The 14,051-nt window shown below is 48.5% G+C and overlaps 1 pseudogene; it reads left to right on the plus strand.

Moving 5' to 3' along the window:
* The window catches only part of LOC139226152 (myeloperoxidase-like), an 84,292-nt pseudogene that overhangs the window by 53,209 nt on the left and 17,032 nt on the right, over nt 1–14,051 (plus strand).

Below are 14,051 nucleotides of genomic sequence, written 5' to 3' on the forward strand. Positions count from 1 at the left end.
AGGGCATAATTTCGCCCATTGAATTCAGCGACTGGGCAAGCCCCATCATCCCTGTTCTAAAAACGGATGGCTCGGTCAGGATCTGTGGCGACTACAAGGCCACCATCAACCGAATGTTCCTTCATGATCAATACCAGCTTCCCAGAGTGGAGGATCTTTTTGCCACGCTGGCAAGCAGCAAGCTGTTCACCAAGTTGGACCTCACTTCGGCCTACATGACCCAGGAACTGGCCGACGAATCCAAGCTACTGACCACCATCACCATGCACAAGCGGCTGTTTGTCTACAACAGGTGTCCGTTTGGCATTCGTTCAGCAGCCGCTATCTTTCAGAGGAACATGGAAAGCCAGCTAAAATTCATCCCCGGAACAATCGTATTTCAGGACGACATCCTTATCACGGGTCGAGACACCGAGGAACACCTCCACAACCTGGAGGAGGTGCTACGCCGACTGGACCGGGTAGACCTGCGACTAAAGAAGTCCAAGTGTGTGTTTTTGGCCCCAGAGGTCGAGTTTTTGGGCAGGAGGGTTGCCGCAGACGGGATCCGGCTCACCGAATCCAAAACGGAGGTGATCCGTCGCACGCCCAGGCCCAGCAACACATCAGAGTCGCGTTCATTTCTGGGACTATTGAACTATTTCGGGAACTTTCTACCAAACTTAAGTACATTGCTGGAGCCGCTACACTTGCTCCTGCGTAAGGGTTGCGATTGGTTTTGGGGGGACTGTCAGGAATGGGCTTTCAATCGGGCACGGAACATGCTTTGTTCTAATAAGTTATTGACCCTGTACGACCCTGTAAGGTATTGGTTTTGAAATGCGATGCATCATCCTATGGGGTTGGGTGCGTGTTGCAGCAGAGTAACGATGAGGGACAACTCCAACCTGTGGCTTATGCCTCCAGGTCGCTCTCCCAAGCAGAAAGGGGGTAAGGGATGGTTGAAAAGGAAGCACTCGCATGTGTCTACGGGGTGAAAAAGATGCACCAGTACCTTTTTGGCAGAAGGTTTGAGTTAGAAACGGACCACAAGCCGTTAACGTCCCTGTTGTCCGACAGCAAAGTTGTCAATGCCAATGCGTCAGCTCGCATACAGCGATGGGCTCTCACGCTGGCTGCATAGACTACACCATACGGCACCGGCTAGGCACCGAAAATTGCACTGACGCGCTCAGCAGGCTTCCACTGGCCACCACTGAGGGGACAGCGGAGCAAAGCGCGGAGATGGTCATGGCTGTCGATGTCTTTGACGGTGCAGGCTCCCCCATCACAGCCCACCAGATCAAAACCTGGACAAACAGAGATCCCCTCCTATCTCTGATTAAGAAATGTGTCCTGACTAGAGATTGGGCGCCCGCACACGGAGCATGCCCTGAAGAGGTCAGACTGTTTCACAGACAGATGGATGAACTCTCCATCCAAGCCGACTGCCTACTACGGGGCAGCTGGGTAGTCATGCCCCAGAGGGGTAGGGAAGCATTCATCAGGGAACTCCACAGCGAGCACCCAGGCATCGTGCTTATGAAGGCAATTGCCCGGTCACATGTATGGTGGCCGGGAATTGATGCAGACCTGGAACACTGTGTTCACAGATGCACGACGTGTGCCCAGCTGGGCAATGCCCCCAGGGAGGCCCCACTCAGCCCATGGCCCTGGTCCACCAAGCCATGGTCATGTATTCACGTAGACTACGTGGGCCTGTTCATGGGAAAAATGTTCCTCATTGTTGTTGATGCGTACTCGAAATGGATCGAGTGCATCATAGTGAATTCGTGCACGACATCCACCACAGCGGAGAGTCTGCGTGCGGTCTTTGCGACCCACGGCCTGCCGGACATCCTAGTTAGTGACAACGGCCTGTGTTTCACTAACTATGAATTCCGGGAGTTCATGTCGGGTAATGGCATCAAACATGTCAGGACAGCGCCGTTCAAGCCAGCTTCCAATGGCCAGGCAGAACGTGCGGTCCAAATCATAAAGCAAGGCATGCTCCGGATTCAAGGACCCTCCCTTCAATACCATCTATTGCACCTCCTGCTGGCCTACAGGTCCCGACCGCACTCGCTCACGGGAGTCCCGCCAGCGGAACTACTCATGAAACGTACACTAAAAACTCGGCTGTCCCTCATTAATCCAGTCTTGTCAGACATTGTTGAGGGCAAGCGCCAGTCCCAAAATGAGTGCCATGACCGTAACTCAAAGGGGAGATGGATAGAAATCGATGACCCTGTATTTGTTCTTAATCACACTGTGGGGCCCAAGTGGCTCGAGGGTACTGTATTTGGTAAAGAGGGGAATAGGGTCATAGTGGTCAGACTCAACAATGGGCAGATATGCCGCAAGCATCTGGACCAAGTAAAAAAAAGGTTCAGCATGGACACTGAGGAACCTGAGGAAAATCATGAGATGCTGCCCACACCACCGCCAGTGAACGAGCGACAAGAACCGTCAGCAGCATGCACAGTCCCTGCAGTCAGTCTGGACAAGCCGGAATCACCACAAGTGACAAAGACGCAGGCCAGAGTTCAACAACCAGAGCCCCAACTGCGGCGCTCCACGAGAGAATGTCGACCACATGAAAGACTCAATCTTTGACCCAAAGACGTTGGGGGGAGGTGATGTCATGTTTGTCACTTCATATAACTGTAACCTTTATGTGACAACACTGTACACTGTATACACCTGAGAAATGCACATCTTGACCACAGGGGGCGAACTTGTGGGAGACACTCCTCACCTGGTCATCCAGGTATATAAAGGGAGGTCCCACACAGGGTCATCACTTCTTGGTCCTGTGAATAAAGGTACAGGTCACAGAGTGACCTTGTCTCCAGTATGTGCCTCGTGTAGATTTGCTGTAGTGTGTAAGGACACAACACCATGAGCCCTAATTTTGTTTAATAACCTAATGTGTGGTACCTTATCGAATGTCTTCTGAAAATCCAATGGTTCCCCATTATCTATTCTGCTAGTTACAAGTTCAAAAAAACTCTTAACAGATTTGTCAAACATGATTTCCCTTTCATAACTCCGTGTTGACTCTGCTCAATCCTATTATTATTTTCTAAATGCCCTGTTACCATGGCATGAATAATAGATTCTAGCATTTCGCCAACTCCCTGACATTCTTCAATCAATCGATCCAAGTTTTCAAATTGCCACATTATTGCTTTACAACCCATCACACCTTTTCCTCCTAAATGTATATTTATAAAATTCACAAGATATGATTTCATGTTAAATAGGCAACATCACCATGATTTTAAAATTTCTGCTTGAACCTAGCTCAGATCCCCGTAACTATCTGCTGTCATTACAGTTTGAATTAGAGATCAAAGTTTTTCCATTTTCACCTCGTTTTCAAACAAACTCTTTTTCTTTGCTTACAAATGGTATGCAAGATACAATTCATGGAGAAAGTTATGTGGTTTTTCTGCACCCCAAAATTCTGGTAATCTCAGCAGGGTCCTCAAAAACAAGGACCTGGCAGATGGTCTCCTCAATCTGTATGGAACTCCAGAAAACATTGACTTGTGGCTGTGAGGAATCTCTTAACCCTTTGTGGAAAATGATAGAGTGGGCTCTTTGTTTACCTGTCTGATAGGAAAGCAATTCAAAGACTTGAGACAGGTAATGGAAATTATCAAAAATCAATAGCAATGTTTGTGTTACAAAATTATGGTCGTGGGATAGGAATGGAGCAAGGAAGGCAGATGATATGAGGAGCTGGAAAGTGATAAGGCCTTCTGGTTTAAGTGGGATGAGAAGAGGGGATAAAAATACCATTGTTTTCCCCAGCGGGCTCGACATCTCCGCTGGCCACGATGCCCACCACCTGCGAGCCAATGAGCCGCAGCACTTGTTCCTCCAGTTCAACTCCCTCCCCCGCCGCCCGTCCAGTGCGCTGTTGCCCCATTGTGTTGTGTTCATCTTGTCCTGCAAAAGAAAGGAACATGTGTGAGTAAGATTCCAGTTATGTGTGCGGAAGATCTGCCTGCCATGGTTAAATTGCTGTGAATGTAGGCAAAACGTGACATGAGGATGTGGCTGTGAGTAGGCACAGGTGGGTGGTGGTTGCCTGCTGGGTTAAGTGCTGGTTTGCAGAGGCTCAGAGGCTGGTATGTAAGAGTTGTGCAAACATGTACTCACCTTGACTACCCGACTGAGGTCGTTGAATTTCTTGCGGTACTGTGTTGGGCTTCTGTCAACCATGGTGATGGCTGACACCTCCACGGCCATCTCTACCAACATGGCCCTAAAAACCTGTGGCGTGGCCTTCTCCCAGATGGAGGGAACAGTGCATCCCTCCTTCTCTACACTACCCCCACCACTGTCTCCAATGCTAGGTCATTGAAACGAGTGGCCCTTCTAAGAGGTATTGGAGCAACCATCACAGACCTTACAGCTCTCAGTCAACTCCAGCAATGATGAAAATGACCAGGTGCTGCCTGAACTGACATCCCCTTTAAAAACTGGAATGAGCAGCAAGCTGATTATCACTAAGTGAAAGTCAGCTGATATTTGGTGCAACTCTGGTAATTAGCACCTCAGATACCGCCTCCCTTCATTTCTGAAGCAAATGTGCCCAATTTCCCACAATTTTGCAGCCCATCTCGCCGGGCACTAAATGTTCAAACAGATAAAACTTAGGGCTCCAAATGCGGCGCTACCCAATTTTGCCCCCCATAGATTTTGAATGTGAGTAATGGTATAAGAGGGTCTTAACAGCCATAATGTGTAGAAAATATCAGAAAGGGTAGAAGATTTCAGCAAGAATCAAGGAGACACTTGGGAGATGAAGATAGACAAGAGACACATGGGCTGAAATTCAGTTCCGCTGGAAACTTGGTGCCCCTACCGCTTTTTTCCCGCCATTACCGCTGTAATATTTGAGTTGGGAATGCGACCGAAATTCACTTTAAAAAAAATGGCGGTCAGCAGTATTGGATGGCGGGAATCGGGGCTTTGCAGCACAGTTTCCCCACAAAATTCAGCTGGTCTTGATCATCCCTCAACGAGCCACTTGCTCACTGGCCTTCTTAAAGGCCAGGGTTTGCAGCTAGGCCCTGAGGGGGGAAGCCATTCGACTGCAGGACATGGTTGCTGGAGATGTTTGTGCTGGTGAGAAGGGCAACCCGGTTCTCCGATGCTGAGCTGGAGACACTCATGCAGGCTGTGGAGGGAAGGAGGCGAGTGCTCTCCCCAGATGCACGAAAACCTACTCGACAGGTTTTCAGCAATGCTTGGAGGGAGATTTCTGTGGAGGTCTCAGGGACCTCTATTCATGACTGCACTGCCACCCAGTGCAGAAAAAGGATGAACGACATCATCCAGCTCATGAAAGTAAGTACCTGTTCCACCAACTGCTGGCCTTCCATCTGCGAGCCTCTACTTCATCATTCTTTTATTTCCCATCTTCACTATATAGTCACTCAAGCAGCATTTCATTGTTGAGGCCAGTATGCGTTCTCACAATGGAGGATCCCTTTCAGCTCACAGTTACAGCTGCATGTCAGGGACACACACTTGTGCAGTCATTTCTGATGCCTCATGACAATGCTACTCAGCAACCATTCTTTATTTTGCAGGCCAAGGTTGCTTACAACCGGATGGAGGAAAAGAGGACTGGTGGTGGCGAGACCAACCTTCAAATACTGACCCCTTTAGAGGAGAGGGTTGAGGTGCTAGTGGGCAGACATGCTGCCTTCCCTGTGGCCACCAGTACTGGCGATACCGATCCCCCTGTGGGCAGCATGGGTAAGTGAGGCACTGCTTTAATGCTATTTCTCCCTGAAAGTGCCGACTGTGCCTTTCCTTCTGAAAGTGTGCTGATTGCAGCCTCCATGCAGCAATCCCCTAGCTCCCCCTCACAGCATCCCTTGAGCCATTTATGCTTGCAGATGAGAGGTCCAGTGACAGTGAGCGAGCGGGTACTAGCACTGGTGTGTGTGGGAGGGAAATGACCGACGACAGCCTGGACAGCACTAAAAGCCGAAACCAGGGAGGAGATGCTGAGATGGAGAGGCAAGGCCTGGACGACAGGATTGAGGGGCGAGAAAACAATGGGCATCCTAGCACCCTGGAGGACATTGTGGACTCGAGCCAAGATGACACACTGGAGCCCCCGCTATCCGATGGCGACAACTCCCATGAGGCAGAGGATGAGGGGGACATTCTTAACTCCGATGAAGCAGAGGGCGAGGAGGACACTACTGGCAGCATCACGCCTCTGCTTCCATTCTCATGCGCCAGCTCAGGTACTGGGAGTACGCGTTCAAATTTAGTGGAGACAGCCGAGGGGCTTCACTGGGTATTGCACCGGGTCTGAGCAGGCTGCAGCATAGAATACATAGAAAATAGGTGCAGGAGTAGGCCTTCGAGCCTGCACCACTATTCAATATGATGATGGCTGATGATGCAACTTCAGTACCCGATTCCTGCTTTCTCTCCATAGCCCTTTAGCCATAAGGGCCACATCTAACTCCCTTTTGAATATATCTAACGAACTAGCCTCAACAACTTTCTGTGGTAGAGAATTCCACAGGGTCACAATTCTCTGAGTGAAGAGGTTTCTCCTCATCTCGGTCCTAAATGGCTTACCCCTTATCCTTAGACTGTGACCCCTGGTTCTGGACTTCCCCAACATCGGGAACATTCTTCCTGCATCTAACCTGTCCAAACTTGTCAGAATGTTATATGTTTCTATGAGATCCCCTCTCATTCTTCTAAATTCCAGCGAATATGAGCCTAGTTGATCCAGTCTTTCTTCATATTTCAGTCATGCCATCCCAGGAATCAGTCTGGTGAACCTTTGCTGCACTCCCTCAATAGCAAGAATGTCCTTCCTCAGATTAGGAGACCAAAACTGTACACAATATTCAAGGTGTGGCCTCGCCAAGGCCCTGCACAACTGCAGTAAGACCTCCCTACTCCTATACTCAAATCCTCTCGCTATGAAGGCCAACATGCCTTTTGCTTTATTCACCGCCTGCTGTACCTGCATGCCAACTTTCAATGACTGATGTACCATAACACCCAGGTCTCGTTGCACCTCCCTTTTTCCTAATCTGTCACCATTCAGATAATATTCTACCTTCCTGTTTTTGCCACCAAAAGTGTATAACCTCACATTTATCTACATTATACTGCATCTGCCATGCATTTGCCCACTCACCTGCAGCCTCTTAACATTCTCCTCACAGCTCATACTGCCACTCAGCTTAGTGTCATATGCAAACTTGGAGATATTACATTCAATTCCTTCATCTAAATCATTGTCAATTGTAAATAGCTGGGGTCCCACTAGTCACTGTTTGCCACTCTGAAAAGGACCCGTGTATTCCTACTCTTCCAACCAGTTCTCTCTCCACGTCAATACATTACCCCCAATACCATGTGCTTTAATTTTGGACAATATTCTCTTGTGTGGGACTTTGTCAAAAGCCTTTTGAAAGTCCAAATACACTAAATCCACTGGTTCTCCCTTGTCCACTGTACTAGTTACATCCTCAAAAAATTCTAAAAGATTTGTCAAGCATGATTTCCCTTTCATAAATCCATGCTGACTTGGATTGATCCTGTCACTGCTTTCCAAATGTGCTGCTATTTCATCTTTAACAATTGATTCCAACATTTTCCCCACCACCGATGTCAGGCTAACCGGTCTATAATTCCCTGTTTTCTCTCTCCCTCCTTTTGTAAAAAGTGGGGTTACATTAGCTACCCTCCAGTCCATTGGAACTGATCCAGAATCTATAGAATGTTGTAAAATGACCACCAATGCATCCACTATTTCTAGGGCCACTTCCTTAAGTAATCTGGGATGCAGACTATCAGACCCTGGGGATTTATCAGCCTTCAATCCCATCAATTTCCCTAACACAATTTCCTGACTAATAAGGATTTCCTTCAGTTCCTCCTTCTCGCTCGACCCTCGGTTCCCTAGTATTTGCAGAAGGTTATTTGTGTCTTCCTTAGTGAAGACAGAACCAAAGTATTTGTTCAATTGGTCTGCCCTTTCTTTGTTCCCCATAATAAATTCACCTGATTCTGACTGCAAGGGACTGTAAGGCGGCATGGTGACGGGCATAGGGAACCTCAGCTACTATCTTTCTGGGAGGGGGGGGTCCGTACCGGAGTTTTGCTGAGGAGGACTCAGATGAGCCCATTGATGTTGGGGCTTATGAAAGAAGAGTGGAGGCCATGCATTCCCAGATACTGGGGGCAGTGGCAAGGGTGCCGGACAGGCTGTTAGAAGTGATGAGGAACGTGGAGTAGTCCACCTCCCGCATTGTCGACAGCTCTGCGCACTCCATGGAGTCCATCATTGCCAGTGTGTAAGCGATAGTGGACTCCCAGAGAGACCGTGCAGATCCAACTGTGATGCTGCCATTGGTAGGTATCATTGCACAAGGGAACGAGTGCATTGGTGCAGCTTTAGAGAGGATGGCTACGGCTCTGCAAGAGTCGACGGAGCGTTTTAAGTGCTGTCATATCTGGTGGCATTGAAACTGTGGCTGCTCTCAAGCAGTCTCAGCTGGATGCTACCCAACCTTCGAGGCTGGGTGCACCATGGGCCATGGGGGACCATCCAGTGTAGCGTCACAGCACCGACCTGACCTCTCGAAGATTGGTGGTGGTGGTAATATGCCTCCCCCAGGGAGTGACACAGGCTCCTTAGGATCCTGATGATGTGCTGTCTCAGGATCACACTATTCCTGACCCCAGACCTGTCACTCTGCTATTGCCTCCAAGCATGGAACCGCCCGAGCCAAGGCCGACTGAACCCTCCCAGGAGGGTACTAACCAGTCTCCAGCCGACACTTCCAGGGCCAGAGCTGGTCAAGGGCATCCTAGAAGGACATCTGTAGCTTCCACACAGGAAACACAGCAACCTTCCCAGACCCATGCGTAAGAGGTGTTATAAGGAAATGCACAAGGGTGAGAAATGATGTTTTGTTGTTTTTTGGCACCGTTTTATATGATGATATGAATCTTTAATTTGTGTTGATATATTTAGGCAGGTTTATGATTAAATAAATCTTGATTTTGTGTTTATATATCTGGGCAGGTGTATCATTTCACGGTAGGCAATAATAGATAGCCATGGAAAGGCGAAGCTGAAGAGTGATGTGGGCTTGAAATTAAGTAAAATGAGCAGCAATCAGATGGCTCTGCATCTCCTTTGCAGGGTTGGGATGGCGACGACGCCTCCTGGGTTGTTGCTTATGTGCATCTTGGTCCTCCTCCTGCACCTCCTCCTCCTTTTCCTGTTGCTGCGCCTCCTCCTGAGGTCGAACTGGTGGATCCACCTCCAGCGGCTGGCTCCTCATGATAGCCAGGTTATGTAGTATGCAGCAGACCATGACGAAAATGGAGACCCGCTCAGGTGAGTATCGCAATGCACCACCAGAACGATCAAGGTAACGGAACCTCTGTTTGAGGGTGCCTATGCAGTGCTCAATTAGGCACCTGGTGGCGGAACAAGCGTACGAGTGTTCGGCAGCAGTCCTGGGGTTCCAAAGGGGAGTCAGCAGCCATGTGGACAGGGCCTATCCCTTGTTCCCAAGCAGCCATCCACAATGCTGGTTTGGCCCCGAGAAGATGGCGAGCAAACTGCTCTGGTGCGCAATGAAGGAATCATGGCTGCTGCCTGGGTACCGGGCATCAATTGCCAATATCCTGCGCTGGTGGTCGCCCACCAACTGCACATTCAGGGAGTGGAGTCGCTTACTGTTAATGTAAATTTCAGGATGGTGTTGTGGTGCCCTCAGGGTGACATGTGTGCAGTCGATAGTCCCCTGCACCCTGGGAAACCCTGCAATGCGGACAAATCCAACCTGCCGCTCCACTTGCTTCTCCCTTGTCATGAGGAATGAAGATGTAATCAACTCTTCTTTTATAGAAGATATCGATCACTTACCAGATGGAGCGATGGGCAGAAAACTGGGAAATATTCTGTCATGTATGTACATTCCGTTTGTAGCCACCAGATGGCGTCATTGTTGGAGGCCACTGAGCAGCACGCACATGGTGCTGCTCAGGTATAAAAGGCCAACCATTTTGAGAGTCAGGTACTTTGGGCCTAAATAAAGCAGAGCCAAGGTTGTACCTTGCTTAGTTAAACAGTACTCAGTTTGAACCTTTATTGCATACATAACCATTGGCGACGAGAATACAAGAACCTTTGTTTGCAAAATGAGCACAATTGGATTTTTAGAGCGATTTGTGGAGGGAGACGATTGGGCAGACTTTGTGAGCCGTTTGAACTAGTACTTCGTGGCCAACAAAATGAAGGGGGTCGACAATGCAAATCGGCGCTAGGGCCATGTTCCTCACAGTGTGCGGTTCAAAGATCTACGGTCTGATAAAGAATCTACTCATGCCTAGTGATCCAACAGAGAAAACGTACGAGGAGTTGTGTACATTTGTACGGGAGCACCTCAAACCAGACGACGGCATCATCATCTCGAGATACAGGTTTTATACACACGTTCAATCGGAGGGCCAGAGCACGGCGGAATTCGTTGCCGACCTGAGACGTCTAGCGGGACCATGCAATTTCGGGAAGGTGTAGGCAGACATGCTGCGGGATTTCTTTGTTATCGATATCAACCACGATGTGATCCTGCGCAAACTTCTGGTGGTTGAGGAGTTGAATTTAAAAAGGGCCATCCAGATCGCTCAATCATATATGACGACGGACAAGAGTCTAAAGCAAATAGCGGTGAAGAACCAAACCTCGGCAAGTACTGTAAATGCGATTGATTCGGTGTTTGGCAGAGCACATGGCAGGGCCTATCTGGCTGCGTTCGCGAAACCTGTGGCTGCTCAAAGTCCGTCAGTGGGAATGTATCCGACTTCTCCATGTTAGCGTTGTGGGGGAAATCTTCGGCATCAGCAGTGTTGATTCAAGCAATATTGTTGCAAAGGCTGTCTGAGAGTGGAGCACCTCCAGTGCAGGTGTCCGCAAATGAGCAAACGAGCTGCGACACACCACGTGGAGGATGAGAGTCAGACTAGCGCGGATCCGGATAAGCAATCCGAGATGCCAGAGGAGGAAGTGTATGGACTATGTTATATATTTAACCCCCTGTAACCTGTATTGCATTACCACCAGAGGGCTTACCTGTTGGAGTCCCAAGGAATCCCAGCATCCCTTGGCAGCATGGTATATAAGCAGGCCACCCACAAGGTACCTGCACTCTGGAGTCTCATTAAAGGAGCTAAGGTCACACTGGCTTATTGTACACAGTACTCAGTTTCATCCTTTATTATGAGCTTATCACTGTACTCCTTCATAAGCAAGAGTAAACCAATTTTGATTAACGTGAAGTTTAACGGGGTACCGGTATCGATGGAACTGGACATGGGAGCGAGTCAATCGATCATGAACGAGAGGGCATTTAATAAGCTATACTAAGGGATACTAAGACTGTGAGGCCCAGGCTGCGCCCTGTTACATAGAAACATAGAAAATAGGTGCAGGAGTAGGCCATTTGCCCCTTCAAGCCTGCACCACCATTCAATATGATCATGGCTGATCATTCACCTCAGTACCCCTTTCCTGCTTTCTCTCCATACCCCTTGATCCCTTTAGTCATAAAGGCCATATCCAACTCCCTCTTGAATATATCTAACGAACTGACTGGCATCCAGAACTCTCTGCGGAAGGGAATTCCACAGATTCACAACTCTCTGAGTGAAGAAGTCTCTCCTCATCTCAGTCCGAAATGACTTACCCCTTATCCTTAGATTATGTCCCCTGGTTCTGGACTCCCCCAACATCGGGAACATTCTTCCTGCATCTAACCTGTCCAGTCCCATCAGAATTTTATATGTTTCTATGAGATCGCCTCTCATTCTTCTAAACTCCAGTGAATAGAGGCCCAGTCGATCCAGTCTCTCCTCATATGTCAGTCCTGCCATCCCGGGAATCAGTCTGATGAACCTTCGCTGCACTCCCTCAATAGCAAAAAGGTCCTTCCTCAGATTAGGAGACCAAAACTGAACACAATATTCCAGGTGAGGCCTCACTAGGGCCCTGTATAGCTGCAGCAAGACCTCTCTGCTCCAATGCTCAAATCCCCTAGCTATGAAGGCCAACATGCCATTTGTCTTCTTCACCGCCTGCTGCACCTGCATGCCAACCTTCAATGACTGATGTACCATGACACCCAGGTCTCGTTGCACCTCCCCTTTTCCTAATCTGCCACCACTCAGATAATATTCTGCCTTCCTGTTTTTGCCACCAATGTAGATAACCTCACATTTATCCACATTATACTGCATCTGCCATGCATTTGCCCACTCACCTAACCTCGACAAGTCACCCGGCAGCTTCTTAGCATCCTCCTCACAGCTCACACTGCCAACCAGCTTAGTGTCATCTGCAAACTTGAGATATTATTCTCAATTCCTTCATGTAAATCATTGATGTATATTGTAAATAGCTGGAGTCCCAGCACTGCGGCACCCCACTAGTTACTGCCTGTCATTCTGAAAAGGACCCATTTATCCCGATTCTCTGCTTCCTGTCTGCCAACCAGTTCTCTATCCACGTTAATACATTACCTCCAATATCATGTGCTTTAATTTTGCACACCAATCTCTTGTGTGGGACCTTGTCAAAAGCCTTTTGAAAGTCCAAATACACCACATCCACTGGTTCTCCCTTGTTCACCCTACTAGTTACTGTTGACGCCAAGCTGGGCACATACACCAAAGAACTGGTAAAGGTGATTGGCAGTACACAAATTAAGGTGTCATATAATGGTGTGGTTCACGAGTTACCGCTGTGGATTGTTCCAGGCAATGGCCCAATGCTACTCGGCAGGAGCTGGTTGGAGAAAATCGGTTGCGACTGGAACGACATAAAGGCGCTGTCATTGGAGGAAGATATATGTGCCCAAGTATTGAGCAAGTTCTCCTCGCTGTTCAAACCGGGTATCGGCAACTTCACGGGAGCCAAGGTGCAGATCCACGTGGATTCGGATGAAAGACCCATCCATCATAAAGCTCTGGCAGTGCTGTATATGATGAGGGAGAAGATCGAAATTGAACTGGACAGACTCCAGCGTGAAGGAATCATATCACCGGTGGAATTTAATGAATGGGTCAGCCCCATTGTTCCTGTGCTGAAAAGTGATGGCACAGTCAGAATCTGTGGAGACTACAAGGCTACGATCAACAGGTTTTCGAAACAAGATCAGTACCCGTTACCGAAGACTGATGACTTGTTTGCGACGCTAGCCGGAGGGAAGTCGTTCACAAAACTGGACTTTACATTGGCCTATATGACACAGGAGTTTGTCGAGATGTCGAAGAGACTTACGTGCATTAACACGCACAAAGGACTGTTTATTTACCACAGGTGCCCTTTCGGAATTTGCTCGGCAGCAGCAATAGTCCAGAGGAATATGGAAAGTCTACTGAAGTCCGTTTCCAGAACTGTCATGTTCCAAGATGACATCCTGATCACCGGTCGTGACTCAAGGAACATCTGAACAACCTAACAACCTGGAAGAGGTTCTACTACGTTTGGATAGAGTGGGACTCAGACTGAAATGCTCGAAGTGGATCTTAATGGCACAGGAGGTTGAATTCCTCGGAAGGACAATCGCCGCTGATGGCATCAGACCTACTGACGTGAAAACCAAAGCCATCAAGAATGCACCCAAGCTGCAGAATGTGACGGAGCTGCATTCGTTCCTGGGTCTACACAACTACTTTGGTAACTTCCTACCTAAATTGAGCACCTTACTAGAACCACTGCACATGCTATTGAGAAAAGGTGACAACTGGGTGTGGGGCGCACCGCAAGACAGAAAGCCACCAATCTGCTTTGCTTGAAGAAGCTGCTGGTACATTATGACCCATGTAAATGTTTAGTTTTGGCCTGTGACGCATCGTCATATGGAATTGATTGCGTACTCCAACAAGCCAATAAGTCGGGGAAACTTCAACCTGTCGCGTATGCATCCAAAAGTTTAAAGCAGAAAGATCCTACAGCGTGGTAAAAAAAGAAGCTTTAGCATTTGTGTACGGTGATA

This window comes from Pristiophorus japonicus, chromosome 16, assembly GCF_044704955.1.
Source record: "Pristiophorus japonicus isolate sPriJap1 chromosome 16, sPriJap1.hap1, whole genome shotgun sequence".
NCBI lineage: Eukaryota > Metazoa > Chordata > Chondrichthyes > Pristiophoridae > Pristiophorus > Pristiophorus japonicus.